The 14,340-nt window shown below is 37.3% G+C and overlaps 1 protein-coding gene across 1 annotated transcript in view; it reads left to right on the plus strand.

Moving 5' to 3' along the window:
• Positions 1 to 8,572: 8,572 nt before the first annotated feature.
• LOC128857082 (uncharacterized) overlaps positions 8,573 to 14,340 on the plus strand; it is a 44,067-nt gene continuing 38,299 nt past the window's right edge. Inside the window, exons 1-2 of the mRNA XM_054092650.1 lie at positions 8,573 to 8,626; positions 13,506 to 13,649. The gene's annotated coding sequence lies outside the window, so the exon portion shown is untranslated. The remainder of the gene's footprint in view (positions 8,627 to 13,505; positions 13,650 to 14,340) is intronic.

Here is a 14,340-nt window from a genome sequence, read left to right on the forward strand (position 1 = left end):
TGCAAAGTACCGACGAGGAAGGGGAGATCTGCTTCAAGATACTACTATGTTCTACAGGAAATTGTCTCCAGAGGCCAATCTTCTTCAACCTAATAGCGCTCCGAGCAGCAATGGATTTAACTTGCAGATCCACGGGAAGTAAGTGCAGAATGACATTGAGGCCAGCAGTGGGAGATGTTCTACAAGCACCAGGACATCAGTCTACACATGCACTTCTCTGCACTCTCTCTAGTTTAGTGGTGCTGTAGCCCTTCTAAAGAGCTCTCCACCAAACTAGGCAACCATATATCAAAATTGGCCAAACCACTAAGCTGTACATCTAAATTACGACACGTGGTTTGAGATCCCAGTTTTTGCCCAACATAGATTTACAGGCATAGAAGGCTACACTGGCTTTCTTAGCTCGATTTTCTATGTGCAGCTTCCAGTGGAGCTTGGGGTCAAGTATTACACCAAGATACTTGACTTCCGATGAGAGTGTAAGACAGTGGTTGTTCAGTCTTGGAAGCTTAAAAGTTGGAGGCTTGCATTTCCTGTTGAATACCACCAGATCCGTTTTGTCAGAGTTGACTCTGAGACCCCACCTGGAGGCCCAACTACTGAGTGTAGCCAGTGACCTTTCCAAAATGTGAGCCATGACTGAGGGAAACGGTCACAATACCAACAGGACCAAGTCATCGGCACATGCTACCCCCTTTACCCCACCCCTGTTTAAGCGAGTTAAAGCTTCATCAATAGCTACTAGCCAAAGAAGAGGCGAGAGGACGCCGCACTGCGGTGCATCCCTATGTACGAACCTGGTGATTCTAGCTCCTCCTGCCACAGCATTTATTTCCCTACCAGCAAGCAGGGACGAGATCCAGAAGTAGATAGGTCTTTCTACCCCTAGCCTGCAAACAGACAAGCAGTGGAGTACGCAAAGGTGAAAATAAAGATTTTGTATAAGCCGACCAAGGAGAATTCTCGATATCGTATGCAAAATCAATTGTCAAAAATCAACGCGATTTTTGAGCGAGTTTGAAGTCTTTATTATACCAAAATTCTATGCGGCAAAAAACTGTATAAAGCTAAACTAAAAGTTTTCTAAAAATTCTAATTAAAAAGGAGAAAAAGTTTGTTGTTTTAAAATTTCTTAAACTTTTGTGAATTTTGTACGAAGCTTGAAGCTTTGAGTGAATTTTGCTGTAGAAAGCACCATAGTTATATATAAACTGCATCATTCATCACGCTACAATTATTTTGAACACAGATGTACGCATATTTAATTACACTCACTTATCCAAGGTGACGAATATAAATAAGTGCGCCTACCGGCCACTGGTAGCGACGACAACTAAGGGCCGTTTAATGTATGCTGGCGGGCTACTGTTGCACTTTGGCGCATATTGACACGTCTGACGCCTAGATATGTGCATGTATGTACCTCTTCCCTCACACATTCGATAGTGCGAATGGCGACAAACTGACTGGCATTTCATGGCGCTTGGCTTCCTCCGAACATTTGCTGTCAGTTAGTTGGCCGCAAGCAGCAGGTAGATAATGCACACAAAATACAAGCAAAAAAACAGAAATGTGCTTAAGGCTGTTTGGAGATGTTTGCACACATTAGGGTGACTCAGCAAAAAAAATTGCGATTTTTTCATTAGTATTGAAATTTTTTTTCATGTTTTAAACTGTCCACCAAAATATTTCGGAAAAATGTTAAGATGTGAGCTGAAGGAATTTGAAAATAGTACCTCCAAAAAGCAGGTTCCTATAAACAAAATTAATTTAAAAAAATACGTTATCCAAAAAACTACCTCACATGATAGAGTGGCTTCAACTTTAAAGGTCTGACACCGACTATGATACATTGGCAAAGCCGGAATCGGTTATTGCGGAAATATACCAGCAGATATCCACGCGAGAGCGCTACATCGCTTATATGGAGTACGAGGAGCAAAACCGACGGTAGCAAACAAAGGTACGGAAGATCTATGACCGAGTGGCAAAGAAGATAGGAAGAGGCTACAAAAGGCCGTTGGACGTACAGACTTATCCCAAGTTTGGAGAAGTGAGTGCATAGAAAACACGGCAACACTGACTATTAACTCACCCAATAAATCACCACTCCATGCTTACTTACTTACTAAGGTGGCCATAACAACCCGTTACCGAGTTACGGTCAACCTCACTAGCTCTTCCCCGGCGCCTCTGCTCCGCGCGCGCCCTCTCCAATTCTGTACACCAAGCGAGCATAGGGTTTCCTCCACCTGGTCTTTCCACCGGATCAATGGTCTTCCTCTGCGTCGGCTCCCTTGGACTCCGCCCTCGAACACCTTCTTTGCTGGAGCTTCTTCATCCATACGCACGACATGCCCTAGCCAACGCAGGCGTTAGATGGCGATGCGTTGAACTACGTCAATGTCGGCGGAGAACTCATATAGCTCGTGGTTCATTCTTGAACGGTAGTCTTCGCCAACACGCACAGGACCGAAGATCTCACGAAGAACTTTTCTCTCGAACACCCCAAGAGCGGCTGCATCGCTTTGTGACACTACCCATGCCTCTGCGCCATAAAGCAACACGGGTATGATGAGCATCTTGCAAAGTGTCAGTTTGGTCATGCGAGAGAGGGCTCGATTAATTGCTTACTTAGCCCATAGTAATACCTATTAGCAAAAGTGATTCTCCGTTTGATCTCCATCAGCCTGGAGCCTGGATCGTTGTTGCTGTTAACGGCGGTGCCAAGATAAATAAATTCTGGCACAACTTCGAAAGTATAGTTGTCCGCAATGACGTGCGTTCCTACACGCCGTGTGTTCCGCGTGGTAGACAGCATACACTTCGTTTTACCCTCGTTCACCGCCAGACCCACTCGTGATGATTCCTTTTCGATAGCAGAAAACGCAGCGGTGACATTTCGCTTACAGCGACCGATAATGTCAATGCCATCGGCGTACGCAAGGAACTGGACACATTTGTAGAAAATAGTGCCATTACGATGAACACCTGCTTTTCGGAGCACCCCTTCCTGGAAATCCTTTGAACAAAGCTACCGATTTGTTTTTTTCTTTTTTTTTATGGAGACCTACGCACCCTAGTGCCCATATGTTTACATGTGTGTGCACTCAAGTGTGTTGAGCACACTTCGCATTCTTAGCCGCTTCGTTCATCCTACACCTGGCGTCAGGTCCTTGTTATGTCGTTGCACTTGTCGACAATGACCTCTGTCCGCCTCAAGAGCCCTCCACTCAATGCTCGATTGTTATTACATTGTTGTTTCATTACAGCATTGCTGTTATTGCTATTTTTTGAGGATGCATAAGTGCACGCCCTACTGTCGCAAATAATTGCTGGCTACTAGTTTCGTGATTTTTTTTCGTCGCTCCTTCAGCATTAAGTAGACATAAGTAGACAAAGACAGTTCCTGTAGCGGTGAGAAGATAAAGACACAAAGTTTGTGTGTATGTAAGTAGAGTGCGGTGTAGCTGAACAGACAGTTCTAATGACTTGTTGTCGCCATTTCAGTGTTACCCAAATTTTAGTGGTATATCATTTTCATAAAAATAATAATTCTTAGCCTTAAAATTGTCTTCTTATCATCATCAATACCATTTTGACCCAAGCCAGTCATGCACTTAACTGTTCAAGGACCTTTGTGCGTAGGCGACGACGAATATCGCTGACGGTGGAACAATGAGCTGCATGGGCTTCACAGTGGTACTCGTATGCGACGCTGCCATCTTTTGTTAGGTTTTTGACTTCTCCTCTTAATGCGTGCTGTTCGCGCCGGGATCTTACACGCAGGGGCCTAATCTTTATGACGCCTTTGAGGGGCAGATGTGTTTCTTTGTTGTGAGCAGTTTTTCATGGCGAAAATGTACAGCAAAAGGAGGTTTGTCACTGCCTGCCGAGACGCACCCACTTTTTGGAAAAATTTGTTCCATTATTCGATTTTTCACGTCCTCGACCGATCGAATGGAAATCATATACAAACTCAATCGGCTATGGTGGCTGCCATAGAGATAAGTGAATAAAGATACGGCGACTTCGCTGACTAATTTGTGTGATAAGAATGAACAGAAATGCTGAACACTTTGAAAATATTCGATACGGTATCGGGTAGTGATGACAAAGGCAAAGATAGAAGAATGTCCACTCTGCGTTGGAAGACTCAAGTCGAGAAGGAATCGGCTTCGGTTTTTGTCTCTAACTGACGCCAGTTAACACGAGATAGAGAGATAGAGAGAGAGAGATAGATAGATAGAGAGAGATAGAGAAAAACTGGCAAAATTTATTGAACTCAATGAAGGTCGTGGCTAAAATTGAGTCTACATTGCTTTCTAACCATTATTACTATTCAATTTATTTGGAGTTATAGAAAATTAGAATTTTAGAAGTTCGATTTATAAAAGTTTGACTGTATTTCAATGATGAAATTAACATAGTTTGAAGTCCCCGATTTAGTTCAAATATGCGCCGTTTTGATTCACAGCTTTTGTCCATTTTGAAGGCAATTTCATAACTCCCCTAATGAAGAAGTACGGCTGGTAAAAAAATGAAAGGCTTGACAGGCTCATTTTCCAGAGCCTCTTTTGAGGTCCGACGCGACGATGGTGAGATGTTTCTTACCACAGCTATCGAAAGAGAATTTGTTAGAAAATTCTACTTCACCCAGTATTACTTGGCCGAAAATTCATAGAAAATGTGATTTTTTACGTTTTAGTATAAAAGTTTATATAAAAAACCTGTACATAAGTTGATGTCTCGTAATTTTTTTATTAAATTATTGAATAAATAGTTTTTTTTTTTTGGTGTGTGATGTAGGGTTCAAAATACATTCGCACTTACAGCGACCGTCGTCCACTGCGTCGAGTGGTGGGACCACTAAAACAATACCTCCTCTCCTCCTGGGGAGACGCCCTTCCCGGAACTACTTTCTGCATTACTTCGAGAGAGACCAGAACGACATCTATTAAAGATCAATTCTATTCACCCACATCTGGGTCCACCATATTTGTAGCCAGCTTCCATGCTGCCAGCTTTCGATTTCTTGTGTCTCTATCTGTGCGGCTTTGCTTTGTTCTACTGCGTCGAAGTCTGTCTTTTTTCCCTGTAATACGTATCTTTTTCCAGTTATCCTTGCCTTCAAACATATCGCATTCCATTTACCCATGCTATCAAGCATCTTGCCGGCCATGTGGGTCAGCGCGATATCACCAATCTGCTACCTTAAAATATCTCTTTCCACAAGCCATCTGTCACAACTAAAAAAATTTATTATCGCTGGGCTCTTCGCAGTATAAGCACCTGTGGTCGCTTACCTTACCTATGCGGTATAGGAGTTTCCGGAAATATCCGTGGCCCAAGAGGAATTCAGACATGAAATAGCCCACTTTCTCGAAGTTCCTTTGAACCCATTCACCTATCGGAGGAATCAGCTTCGCCATCCATCTGCCACTCGATTCAGTGTCCCATCGGCTTTGCCACCGCTGCATGATTTGGCGTGTTTTTTCCTAGAATCACACGAGTATTGCGTTTGTGTTGTTCATGATCAGCCTTCTTTTACTCTGGGTTGGTCCACCGATGTTCAGCATTCACGTGATCTTCGCTGCTTTAGTAGACGCATGGGGCCCAGAACGTAAGCCTGCAATTGAGTTGATTGGCCAGGTATTTTACCGCTTTTTGAGATACTAGGGACGTGTCGACTAGTTGCATGCTGACCTCGAGTGGCATGTGGCCCCTTATCATCAACATTACTTCGGTCTTAGGTTTGGCGAGCTCCAGACTATGGTCCTCAAGCCGAAATTGAGTCTTTGACATGACTTGGTTCAGCTTCCTCCTGGCATCCACGGTATCTCGAATCGGTATATGATCGAAGCTATACCGTCCGCATATCGCACCTACATATATGTATGTGTCTTCTGGCTTTTCTATACTCAGGATCTCGTCGTAGCTCAGATTCCAGGGATTGGCACCGAGAATAGGTTTTTAAGCTGCGCCATACGTTTCCGCTTTAGTTTTCTGACCATCTGGTGTGTCGTACAGAAGTTCACGCTCGCTTAGGTAGCTCTGGAGGATCCTTAGCAAGTATGCGGGTATTCGAAACCTTTCTCGCAGTACTTTTATTATGTCTTCCCATCGAAAGCTATTAAACGCGTTTCGTACATCATGCGTTGCCAGTTTTTTCTAATAGCGTTCGCCCCCGGCAGGCAATGGCGAACCTCCGAGTGCATTTCTGCCATGAAAAAGTTTCTCATGAAAAACCATTTGCCGTTCGGAGTCGGCTTAAAACTGTAGGTCCCTCCATTTGTGGAACAACATCAGCTCATCTCGGACTTTCCTTAAAGATCTTAGACGTTAGACGTGAGTCCTTAACCTCTGCTTTGAAGCGGAACTGCAGGAATTTTTTATGTTTTTAGATAGACTAATATTTGGGGAAAGTTTTGGTTCAATTTTCAAATCGCTATGATGATTTCTACGATTTCAGTTACGTCATAGAAATTCTATCGTACAAAAGCATGAGTCACACAAAAAATCTGCTTGGCTTCCAATGAAGATTTTCATAAAATTCGATGGCAGTCCATGTAGATGATTAGAAATTAGAAATTTGAAAAAGTCGAAATAAGGAGCATCAGGAGATTTGGTGGCTTCTAAAATACTCAGGTTAAAAAGAGCATTGTATTCAGAGCTCTGGAAAGAGGGTAGATAGTCAAGGAGGGAAGGAGAAAAGTATCAGAGAAAGAGATAGGAAAGAATAGAGGCAGAGACAGAGATAGTTAGTCCTGTGAGAATTTTTCAGTTTTAGAGAACGAGTATTACTCGTTCTCACGACATCGGAACCCAAAACTCGTAGTCTTGCTCTAGCAAAGGCAGGACACTCACAGAGAAATGTTAGAGAGTGTTATTCGCCTCCTCTAAGCAAGACAAGCACATCGGGGCCATCATTGACTCCAATGGTGGTCATATGCTGTCCCCATGGGTTGTATTCTGTAACAATACCGCCCATCAACCGAACGTCTTTCCTTCCAAATTTTAGTAGAAAGTTTGACAGTTTTCTGTTCGGGCTTGTCACAAAACACTTTGCAGTTCTGCAGTGTTCTAGACCGGACCATCGCTCTTTATGTAAATTGCCTACATAATCGCTGATCCAATTCATGATTTCTGCGGAACTGATTCCGATTATTGGCTCTGGTCCTTGTGGTAGAACCGCTGATCCACGGGTGACCGATTCATCGGCAATTTCGTTTCCTTGAATTCCGGAGTGTCCTGGAACCCATATAAGTACAAACCTGTTTTGTCTTGATACAGAGTTTAGCTTCTTCTTATATTCTTGAACAATCTTTGAGGTTTGCTTCGCGTTCTCAGCGGCCTTCAGTGCAGCCTGACGATCACTGAAAACTCCAATCTGCTCCATCTCCTCTCGATTATCCATTCGGCTATTTTCAGGATGGCAAAAACTTCCGTTTGGAAAACAGTTGCCACAGTTGCCAGACAGATGATTACTATCACTCATACCGAAAAAGTTGTACCTCAAATGTACACCCTTAACTGTTTTGCAAGATGTTTAAAATTTGACACTTTTGATCTTCTATCAAATTTACGGACTAACCACAAACTTTTCAACCACAAACACCTGTCTGGCGGCATTTACAGACAACTTGCCAAGTTGGCAGTTTAAGTAGAATGAAAGCGATAAACCGCAAAAGGATGTAGCCAAATAAAGCCCAAAACAAACAAATTTACTACTCAGTGCGTCTACTAAATACAGCAGTCCAAAGTTTTGGCAAAAGTTTTCTGGACGCTTTTGTTGTACTACAAACAAAACACATAAATTTAATTCTGCAGCTAGTAACGGTAAATAAATGAGAGCAGAAATTAAAGTACAGCAAAAGTTTAAGTTTTAAGGAAACTCAAATCCAGAATGCTGAAAAATTTTACTAAGGGGGTTGCTTCAAAACCATTAGAATTAATGTAATTAAAATTATCACAAAATGAGTTCTATTTCATTAAATTTAGTTAATGTTTATTTAAATTTTTTCCTCTTTTTTGCTCACTGCGATTTGCATCGTTTGCTTTTATCTGTCTCCTTCGATCTAATAGAGTTGAGTGCTGCGGACAAATACTTAATTAGGCGGAAATAAATATGTTTGTTGTTGTGCGGTATCAACATCTTCAGAGTCTGTTGCACGCCTAGTTTGTGTCAAATGTTGTATAATGGAAATTTTACTGCTTCCACGTGGCCGTGAAATTTTTGGATTCAACAAGTCTATGCAGCAATTTTTGTTGCAAAAAAGTTCTGCCGCAACTGCAGATATTGAAAATTCACTAAAAAGTTCCATGAATAGAAGACGAAGAGTTTGCTTTGGCGCATTGCCAATTTTCAAATACGTACGTATGTATGGATGTATTGCATACATGCACATAAGTAGGTGCAACAGTTCACACTTTTTTCTTCGAGTGAAATTTTCAATGTAAATAAATAAACATCAATGCAAAGCTTACCATCAAATACACACTTACATATGCACATGGATGTTCTGAGTTTATATTCTCATGCTCTTTTTTTATCTCTTTTGCATTGCAGCTGTCAAACTGGAGAAGTTATTAGCGAGGCTAGAACCAACGCCAGGAGTTTCAGAAGGTAAGCAATCACTCTAGCATTTCACAGAAATTTCCCAAATTATTAAAAATATACAAAGTAAATTATCACAAATATACAAATGATCAAAAATATATAAAAAAAATACAAAAAAATTAAGATCAAAAATACACAAAAAATTGACAAAAATAAACGAAGAAATTATCAAAAATATACAAATACTATATTCAAAACTATTCCAAAAAATGATCAAAAAATAAAAAAAATTATCAAAAATGAACAAAAAAATTATCAAAAATATACAAACAAATGTTCAAAAATACACAAAAAAAGATATCAAAAATATACAAAAAAATTATCAAAAATAAATATTCCAAAAAAGTATCAAAAACATACAAAAAATTATCAAAAGTATACAAAAAAAATTATAAAAAATATACAAAAAAATTAAAAAAAATACACAAAAAATATCAAAAATATACAAAAATATTATCAAAAATAAATATTCCAAAAAAGTATCAAAAACTTACAAAAAATTATCAAAAGTATACAAAAAAAATTATAAAAAATATATAAAAAAAATATCAAAAATATACCAAAAAAAGATATCAAAAATATACAAAAAATTGACAAAAATACACAAAAAAATATCAAAAATATACAAAAATATTATCAAAAATAAATATTCCAAAAAAGTATCAAAAACATACAAAAAATTATCAAAAGTATACAAAAAAAATTATCAAAAATATACAAAAAAATTAAAAAAAATACACAAAAAAATATCAAAAATATACAAAAATATTATCAAAAATAAATATTCCAAAAAAGTATCAAAAACATACAAAAAATTATCAAAAGTATACAAAAAAAATTATAAAAAATATATAAAAAAAATATCAAAAATATACCAAAAAAAGATATCAAAAATATACAAAAAATTGACAAAAATACACAAAAAATATCAAAAATATACAAAAATATTATCAAAAATAAATATTCCAAAAAAGTATCAAAAACATACAAAAAATTATCAAAAGTGTTCAAAAGAAATTATCAAAAATAAATATTCGAAAAAAGTATCAAAAATATACAAAAAATTATCAAAGATATACACAAAAATTATCAAAAATATACAAAAAAAAAATTATAAAAAATATACAGAAAAATTATCGGAAACAAACGAACAAAATATCAAATATATACAACAAAACTTATAAAAAAATTCCTAAAAAATATACCGAAAATTTTCAAAAATACAAGAAAAAGTATCAAAAATATACAAAAAATTATCAAAAATATACGAAAAAAAAATTATAAAAAATATACAGAAAAATTATCGGAAACAAACGAACAAAATATCAAATATATAGAACAAAACTTATAAAAAAATTCCTATGATGTTCTAAAATACACCAAAAAATTATCAAAAATATACAAAAAATTCATCAGATATATAAAGTTTTTTTATTATTGTATATTATATAAAAATATTATCAAAAATAAACAAAAAAATTATGAAAAATATACAAATAAAATTACCAAAGGTGATCTAAAATACACAATAAAATTATTAGAGGTATATGAATTAGTTAAAATATACAACAAAAATTATAAGAAATATACAAAAAAAAAAAAAAATTTCAAAAAAAAAAGTTTTTTTACATATACAAAAAAATGATCAAAAATACACAAAAAAGTTATAAAATTATACAAACAAAAAAATCCGAAGATGGTCTAAACTACAAAGAAAAGTTATCAAAAATATGACAAAAACGTTATCAAAAATATGACAAAAACGTTATCAAAAATATACAACAATTTTTTCAAAAATATGCAAAAAATCATCAAAAATATATAAAACAAGAATTACCAAACATGATCTAAAACACACAAAAATATTATCAAAAGTATATAAAAAAATTATCAAAAATATACACAAAAATTATCAGAAACAAACCTGAAACCACTTTAAACTTGCATTAAAACTGAATGGGCTATGAAATTGCATATCCAGAATTTTTCTAAAACTTCGAATGTAAAAAGTTTAAGCTTTGAGTTATTGCCACAAGCGCCATAAACTATAAATTTATACAAAAATAAAATAAAAAATTGATTAAATATAAATAAATAGTCGAAACTTTGCAATACGTTGCACTGCTATTATGTGACCGGCACTATATGTACGAGTAGGTGTAGGTTGCCCGGTGGCAGTATTAGGAATTGGAAGCTAAATTAAAAAAGAATTACCAAAATGGAAAGTTTATTTCGATAACTATTACAGACAAGACTCCGCTCTTGTCTTCAGTTTGTTTTCTTAATCATTTCCTCTAAATTTGACCGTTGCGTCGAATACACTTTTGGAATTTGGCCTCCGTACTCCGTGCCACTCGCGGAAGAACAGATGTCGAGATGTCATTAACCTCGCGAACGATATTTTCTTTTAGTGCTGGTTATCTGGTCATTCAGTTTGTTTCATAAACTTTACTGTTCAGATGACTAGCGTGACCAGAATATGCCCCTGACACGGTTTATCAGTTTGTTATGAAAGAAGTCACACAGTATCGCCATGGTTTCTCTGGTCATGCGCGCGGAGTGGCGCCAGCTTGCTGAAGCTATGGGTGTTTACTGGAGGAAGGATACTCTCTCATTATTAGGAAAAAATAATCGTTCAGAGACAAATGTAGTACAAATTTAGATATTTCTCAATAAAAAAAAAACACTATTATAGCTAAGAATTATATTACAAATATTTTTAAATTTTCCAAGTCAAAGATATTATTTTGTATTTGCAAAATCAAAAGAAAAATTTTAAAACGAAGTGTTTTTTCTAATCTAAAGGCAGCGAATAGGATTTATCGACTTTTAATTAATTTTTTGTTTAATAAACTTTTTTCTTTTGCTCGAAAATGCAAGTAGTGTTTTCTACTCGTACGGAATGAGGAGTTAAGCCATGGATTGCTCGGGTAAAAAACTCATCTACGATAATTGTTCCGTATACCTTAAAATTAACAGTTCGCATGCGATAACTCATCGCAAATACAGATGTGCGGTCAGTAAAAACGTTTTTGGAATTTGTAAATAACGAGAGAGTTCATTGTTTCATTGACATAATTATAGTTTTTTATTTATAGTTTTTTATTCCAAAGTAATCTCCGTGGTATCCAATAGACATATTGCAATATTCCAATTCACCTTTGTCGCCTCAATCTTCTCAAATCGCTTTTCGTGAAATGGTAAATTGAGTTGTGAAAAAATGAAAAACTCAAGCTTGTGGGAGGTTATTGTCGTTGTTCTGGGTCAAATAGTCGCTTACTATATAAAACCATGGTGAAAAGAATTGAGAAAGTGTGGTCCATAACAGACTATTATTCAACTCGCAATTTGACGTACCTGGGGCACGAAGCGGTTTGTTTACGAAAAGTCTAAGATTGGCTAAGTGAGATACGTAAAAAATTAACCAACTACATTTCATTACCGGCTGAACAACAAATGATTGGTCGCGTGTGTGAATACGTGTGAAATGATCGTGTAGAATTCGGCTAGCAAATTCCCAAGTGACGTGACAACTAAAGTTCACTTCACAATTTTCTTTTTGATCATAGCTAAATAGTAAACCTGGTAATATATCATGGTGGTATCGTGGTGAATAAACCGCAAGTTATTTCTCCACGAATGAGTTTGATAGCATCTATTCTAAGTGTTTACTGTAATACGCATATCAGCCTCAGATTTCCTTAGAACATCCTAGATCTACTCTACAGTTTAGTTCAGATTCATTTATATATAAAAATAAATGCATTAAAACCATGTTTTCGGATAGAGTATTACGACAGCTGTCGACAATGAGCTTGGGAGTGATGATTTTTCTAATACCAGTCACCCCTCGGCAGGCATTGGCAAACCTCCAAAGGTTTTTCTGCCATGAAAAAATTATCATAAAAAACCATCCGCTTTTCAGAGTAACCAATAAACTGAAAGTCTTCTATTTATTGGACAACTTCAAGACGCACACCTCGAATTAGAGGAAAAACTGCGTTAAACATCTAAAACGGAATTCACCTGCCTATTACTCATACAAGGATCCAATGCAATTTGTTTTACATCCAACAGAGTCCTTCAAGAATATATTCACCTCCATACCTCCTTTTCTACCACGAGTTGAAGTCCACTATCAGTACTTAAGTTAGTTTCATGATAGAGTTATCCTTGGCATTTGTGGCGAACCTATTCCCATCTATTGACATTTAATTGAAGCCAGATTAAAAAAAAAAAATAAATAAATAATTGGCGCGTACACTTCTGTTAGGTGTTTGGCCGAGCTCCTCCTCCTATTTGTGGTGTGCGTCTTGATGTTGTTCCACAAATGGAGGGCCCTACAGTTTCAAGCCGACTCCGAACGGCAGATATTTTTATGAGGAGCTTTTTCATGGCAGAAATACACTCGGAGGTTTGCCATTGCCTGCCGAGGGGCGACCGCTTTTAGAAAAATGTTTTTATTAATTTTGCCTTCACCGAGATTCGAACTAACGACCTCTCGGTGAATTCCGAATGGTAATCACTCACCAACCCATTCGGCTACGGCGGCCAGATTACAATACCAGATATTTGCAATTGTAGTGAGCAAAAGAAGTTCAGTCATACAGGGATTCAAGCTCATCCTTCCACTTGTAATCTTAGCTCTTTTAGACCTCTCTACAAGATATCGAACTAATCACTTGGTTGGACAATCCGCATACAGAAGGTGATGTCACGAAAAGTACCTTTATTTATTTGTAAAAATACTAAGTGAGAACAGAAAATGTCTTTTAACATTACAGCAGCTTTCCTTTTCGTTCAAGTTGAGGTATTCCTTAAGCTCACATTTAAGAATTATGTCTAAATAATTACATTAACCCAATTGTTCTGTATTTACTTTTAGAATGGGGCTCCGGCTGGACTGGCCCAAATTTTATTGTGGAAATCGAAGAGACTGGATCTGCCTCAGTAACGAACTCAGACTATCTCAACAGCCTCGAAGATGTGACCAACGAAACGACATTGAATTCCACCACATCGGGGAGTGGTAAGCTTAGCTGAAATACGAATAAAAACTTTTTTATTGTTTATTATTTTTTTATTTCCACTTTTCTCGTGTGATGCCTTCGTATTCCTTTTTGTTTTTTTTTTAGTCAGCTCCATTTCGTGAGATCCAAGTATAAGAGCAAACTTTTGATCTCTACGTCTGAGATTTCATCAATTTGCTGTAAGAAGGGCTTGCCGAAAGAGCGGAGTTTTGCTCTAGCTAGACCTTGACATTCGCATAGATAGTGGAAGAGACTTTCTTTCACCCCTTCGCAGATTTTGCAGATGGGAGTGGAAGGGAGCTTAAATCTGGCTGCGGGATCCTCTACCTTGCAGTGACCTGTAAGGGTTGCAGTGATGCATGAGATGCTTGGACAAGAGCATCCTAACAGATAATTCGTCCTTTGATGTTGTACGACGGCCATGCTCTTCTTGTAGTACTACACGCATTCATTTGCTTCCACCTTCTTTCGGCTTAAGCATAGTAACGTGAAGAAATGGAAGTTTTATTGTCTCGAATGGGGTAGCAATTGCCACCGTCTCTGCTATGTTTAGTGTCGAACCTTTTCATGGTAGCTCATCTGCTATCTCATTACCCTTTTTACATTCCCATGAGCGGGAACCCATATCAGAGTAATTTGAAGCCAATCACCAAGCAGTTCTAGTTCCTTTCTATACTGTAGAACTAATTT

The sequence above is a fragment of the Anastrepha ludens genome, chromosome 3 (genome assembly GCF_028408465.1).
Source record: "Anastrepha ludens isolate Willacy chromosome 3, idAnaLude1.1, whole genome shotgun sequence".
NCBI classification, from domain to species: Eukaryota; Metazoa; Arthropoda; class Insecta; order Diptera; family Tephritidae; genus Anastrepha; species Anastrepha ludens.